The sequence below is a fragment of the Alexandromys fortis genome, unplaced genomic scaffold (assembly GCF_014885135.2).
Source record: "Alexandromys fortis isolate MF-2015 unplaced genomic scaffold, M_Fortis_MF-2015_v1.1 scaffold_603, whole genome shotgun sequence".
NCBI lineage: Eukaryota > Metazoa > Chordata > Mammalia > Rodentia > Cricetidae > Alexandromys > Alexandromys fortis.
The window spans coordinates 35,905-41,484 of NW_026068468.1; the positions used below are offsets into that span (position 1 = coordinate 35,905).

At 44.5% G+C, this 5,580-nt stretch overlaps 1 pseudogene; it reads right to left on the bottom strand.

Annotated features, from left to right (window-relative positions):
* Positions 1 to 2,422: 2,422 nt before the first annotated feature.
* LOC126495751 (protein tyrosine phosphatase type IVA 2-like) lies at positions 2,423 to 3,613 on the bottom strand (annotated as a pseudogene).
* Between the last annotated feature and the right edge of the window lie 1,967 nt (positions 3,614 to 5,580).

The following is a 5,580-nucleotide window of genomic DNA, read 5'->3' on the forward strand; positions in this document are numbered from 1 at the left end:
CCCCACTGGTAGTCTTTATGGCTTCTTGTATTTCTCACAGTCTATGGAAAGGTCTCGTGAACTGTAGGCAGGCATCACTAAAGGTCAGGACAATTATTGAGAAATATGCCTTTTCTTTATCGTATCCATCACAGAGTATACTTCTGAAACCTAGATGGGATTTCGCTGAATTGTACTCTGCATGACTGGTCCAATTTATACTTGTAATCACAATGTGTAATAGTGCTGGATTTCCATCATTTTGGCCAATGAGGAGCCATTAATACTTTCCATAAATTTAAATTTTTAAAGAGGGAAAACATTGCTCTCTCCCCTCACAATTATGGGGGACGGACTCCTGTGTTCCTACCTTGCCTTGTTTGCAGCCTGGGAGGATTGGGTGATGGGCCATGAAAGCAGAACTCTGCAGCAATGTAGTCAGTAGGAATTTATTTCATGGTATGACTTCATAGATCTAACTTGGCTCACAGTTTCAGATACTCCAGCCTGTAGTCTGGGCTCATGGCACGACAGACTGTGGTGGCTTTGGGAGAATGTTTGCCTCATGGGCATGAGTTTTGTAGTCAAAATCATCACTTCCTCCCTGGTTGCAACTGATGCTCACACTTGGCTCCTAAGGCCTTCCTGGTCCTCTCTCACATTCCAGCTGACTTCTCCAAAGCCTGCAGGAAGTTCTTCCTCCATTTAGCTGAATCAGAGGTGACAGTACAAAGGGGCAAGAGTCTAGTTGTCTTTGTTCATATGTAACCTGATCAGAGCCCGAGATTTATTTTCTAAGAATCACCTACCTGGGAGGGGAGACTGCATTTGACATCAAGGGAAGACATTTGGGTAGTAAAGGCTTACCGCACCTGTCCCTGGATCTCTAAAGGACCCAACCCACATCACTGCCTCAAGATTGTGGGAAGCTGCCAATCCACGCCCCTGCCTCCAGGAATTGTGGGAAGCTCATCAATAAATAGAGAACTTGGGAGAAGAAGAACTCTTTTTAGAAGACAGATCAAATGCCCATTCACATACATACACATGACGCCTGCCCCAGAGACATCCACATTCTGCACACACTCCCAAACATGCATGCATAGGTGGGTATGGGTGCACATGCCAAATTACATACATAAACCTCTATACCTCCAACACATCCAATGGCATCTCCGCCCCCAGCAAAACTAGCATGATGGCTCAGACACTCATACTATTGCAAGCTAGTCTCTTCTGAATCACAGGGCAGATGGACAGAGCCTTGGGCTGGGAAGGGCCCAGGCAGATGGTTTGAGAGGGCTGTAAGTACAGAGGTGGTTGCAGCACTGAAGCAGAAGAAAATGGAGCAGGTCAGAGGGGCCACCACATCTCCTCTAAGGAAGAAGGCAGGAAAGGGGATGGCAGTGGGTCTCTGGCTTCAGGACACTGAGAGCTGTCACGAGCAGGACAGCTGTGTGCAGGGCTGTCTCCATGAAGCCATTTAAGAAATGTTGCATCTTCTCGGGGGACATTGTGTTCCTGGTTTTACAAGTGAGACATCATAGGTCTCAGCATTAGCAACTTTCTCGAGATGACGGAGTCAGGGACTCAAGGAGGCTACTCTGAAACCATATGCTATCATCTGGGTCAGCTAATAGTGGGGGACAATAGGTGGGCCTTTGTACCCAGAAATACTATACATTCCTCTGAACAAGACAAAGCACAGGAGGGTGACAATGGTGTGGAACAAAAGTCTATCAGTGGTCCCTGAATGACCAGGGATGAGTGGGGTAGACAACTCGGTGACAGAATGACAAGATTGCTCAGCACAATGGCTGAGACATATTTTTTGAGACAGAGTCTCATTTTGTAACCCAAACTGGCCTTGAATTCACTGTGTAGACCAGGCTAGCCAGGAATCTACTATGTAGCCCAGGCTGGCTTTCTTGAAGATATTTATTCATTTCATCTTTAAGGGCTTCAATCATCTTCATAAAGGTGGTTTTAAGGTATTTTTTCTGTGCTTCACCTATGTTGGAACATTCAGGGCTGATGTGGTAGGATTGTTGGGCTCTAATGGAGACATATTGCCTTGGCTGTTATTGTGAGGTTTTTTTTTTCTTTCTGGTTTTCTTCAGACATCTATTTTGAAAAAAAAAATTTAAAAACACAGGAGATTTTGAAATCATTCAATCCTGGCAGAAATCAAAACTCCAAAATGAGGAGCAAAATCATCTTTCACTAAATTCATCTCATTTCCTTTCCTTTCTGATTTCTTTTCTTAAACGTTTTATTCGTGTTCTAGAGAGATTTTTCTATCATTTGCTTTCTTTTCAATCATTAGAAGTTGAGGAGTACTGAATCCATCATTGCTTTGTTAACACAGATAGATTCCAGATTCACATTTCCACTTAACAAGAGTTCCCTCTAACTCCACAATCCAGTCAGCCTTCCTCTACTTCTACTGAACACAGCAATGCCCCATTGGAATCTCTGAAGCGTAATCACACATTAGGTTGGTACTTCTCCAAGTAAAGCTGCTGTTTGGAATTGAATGTTCCCCTTCGTTTTTGTCTTATAAAGTGACTGGCATCTTCACACTGCATCCCACATCAATGCAGGTGCCACTAGCACTGGGGCCCCTCCCAACCCTGCCACACAAAGCACTGCAGCCCAGCAACCTGACTCTTCACCACACTTGGCTTTATCAGGTTTAGCCCATCATCTACTGTTTGATTAAGGGACAGAGCACCATCATCAAATGGCCAATCTAGAACGTGGATTCCTCCTTTGCACCTGCAGGTTTATCATGGGGAGCACCACAAACTCAAACCAAAGTGGTCACTCCGTGCTTCTGAAGTTGCTGTGAACTTGTTGAGAGTAGCGTTGGTGGGGTTGTGAGTTATCAGAAAGCGCATGTTCTCATAAGAGATCTCCACAGGGGCTGGACGTTCATTATGGCAAGTAAAAAGTGTGAGTGTGCGTGTGTGAGTGTAGTAGGGAAAATGGGGTGGGGGGGTCTTCAATAAATCTTGAAATGTTTCACAGCAGAAAACATTAAAACGATCATAAAATGCCCACTATTGATCACTGTTTTCTCTATTCAACTTGTTTACTCCTTACAAAGTTCCTCTCTTCAACACAGTCAGAAGCATTCAGAATCCACTTCAATCCAAATCCAACTTGGGTCTCAATGTCTGCAGATGGATACTTTCAGCCTCAAAAAAAAAAAAAAAAATCCAACAGCATACAAAATTTAAGACACCTTTAAACTACATTTAGGCCCTAGTGAGACAAGTTAAAAGGGTAAAACTTTTGTTTACATGATGCTTAATTTTACTGGAGTCATTAAAAGAAATTTGCTTGCAAGAAAAAAAAAAAGCTTAAAACTTCTGAGGCCATTCTCAGAATCCAGAGTCTTCAAGGAAATGATAGCTATGACACATATATGCGTCGAGCTCACTTGTCAGCGAAAATGCTGTGCTGAGCCTGGCAGAAGTCTGCCCTCACACTCAGAATTACCGTGAATGTGCAAAGTATATTCCAACAAAAAACGCTGGCGAGCTGGAGACGGGACATTGAAGGCCGGAGGAAGCTGGAGCGCTGAGGCCCCTCTCTCCTGAGTCACCATAGCGGCACTGCAGCAGTGCATGTCCACGAGTCCAACTTGCTGCTCTGCTGCCTCTGCCTCCCCCCCCCCTACGGCCAGTGCCAGTTGGCATCGCCTCGCGCCCTTCCCAGCCGCCACTGCGGCTCCAGCCGCTCCTAGATGGACAACCGTTACAGCATGGACGATCGCCCTGACAACACCCTTGATTCTGCTCTTATGCTGCCAACTAGGTATCAGGTTTTGGGCTGATTTCTGAGTTTGTCTGGGTTGCATGGGTGTTTTGTTCCTTGGTTTCTCTTTCCTCGATATATTTTCGGAGTCTGGTGGGTGGGTGTTGTCTGTTTTACTGCTCTGCTTGACTTGTGTGTTAAAGGGGCAGGTGCGGGGGACGCTTGCTGCTGTTAATCCACAGGAGGTGTGGACAGTGGAGAAGGGAAAGCTGCAGCTTGTTTTCTGTTGCAGTGCGAAAGGAGAGCCCGGGAACTGGGCAGAGTGTAACAAACGGAACAGCGCACTATTTTGAGGTGCTGGGATTATAAGCACCTACCTGGTGGTCACCACTGCTCCTGACATCCCACTGCCCCATGGACCACTCAGTGCACCTCTGATGTTCCTACTCTGTTTCAGGTTATGGGCGACTGAGAAGAGCGGAGGATGATGTGGATCCCAGGCTCATGTGGGAGATGCTCTTCTGAGACCTCTGCCTTCGGTTTCCCAGCGCTCACGTAAGTCCATGATGTCTTTTTGTGGTCGACAATGAAGCCGCTCCAGATGCCTGTGTCTGAACATTTGGTTCCGAGCTGACGGCTCTGTTTGGGAAGTTATGGATCTTTTGAGAGTTGGAACCTTGCTGAAGTTACAGGTCATGGGATTTGTACATGATCCATATGCTTTAAAGTTTTCCACACATACAAGATTCTAGGGAGTCTCAGTGAGGTTCATGAGGTAGAGGTTCCTTTGTGCACTTGCCTTAAGAAAATTCAGCCTTTTCCAGACTGGCAGATAACTCTGTAGGTAAAGCAATTGCCTTGCAAGAAATCAGAGGACCTGAGTTCAAACCACTCAAACTCATGTAAACCTGAGCACAGTAGGGTGTGCCTATAATTTCAGGGCTCCTATTGTGAGAAAGGGGGAGGTGGAGATAAGAAACTCTTCAGAAACTTGAGGGTCAGCTAATTTACAGAAGCACACAACAAAGAGACCATGGATTAAGCAATGTGGAAAGTGAGTGACTAAAGGTGCCCTCTTACCTTCTCATGAGCACTGTGGCACACTTGCACACCTCCTCTGCATGCACATGCCTTTTCCAGTGAGCATACACACACATACAAACACACACACACACACACACACACACTCATACACAGGGTGCATGGCACCAGAGGCTAACTAGCTGAGGTTGTCTTTTGGTTTACACACAAACACACAACTATATAAATGAACATGTGAATATACACAAGGGGTCTGATGATAAGGACACTTGCTTCTCTTCCAGAGGATCTTAGGTTGGATCTCAGGTCCCATGTTGTTCCATTCATACCTGCACACACATCCTCTACTTCTGAAGTTCACAATACTCATTTTTGGGAAAGGTTGTTCCAAGAACTGTCCATACTAATTCCAAGGTCAAAGAGCTGTATTTGTAAAAACACTAGCATTTATTTATTAAGTTGTTCAAAAGGATTTACTTACTAATGTATTTTATGTATATGGATGCTTTTTGTGCATATATATCAGCACACCAGAAAAGGGTGTTAAACAGTTGTGAGCAACCATGTGGGTGCTAGAAATTGAAATAGAAATTGAAACCTTTGGAAGTGCAGTGAGTACTTTTAACCACTGAGCCATACCTCAATTCCTAAAATTAACAATTAATTAGTCATAAAAATCACTTATCAATATATGTACAGCTTATATTCATTTCAATTTGTGTCACTACATAACTGAATTCATCAGTCAGATTTGTAATAAAGAGTGCCCAGGTAGTTGTATGTCAAAATACTTATTCT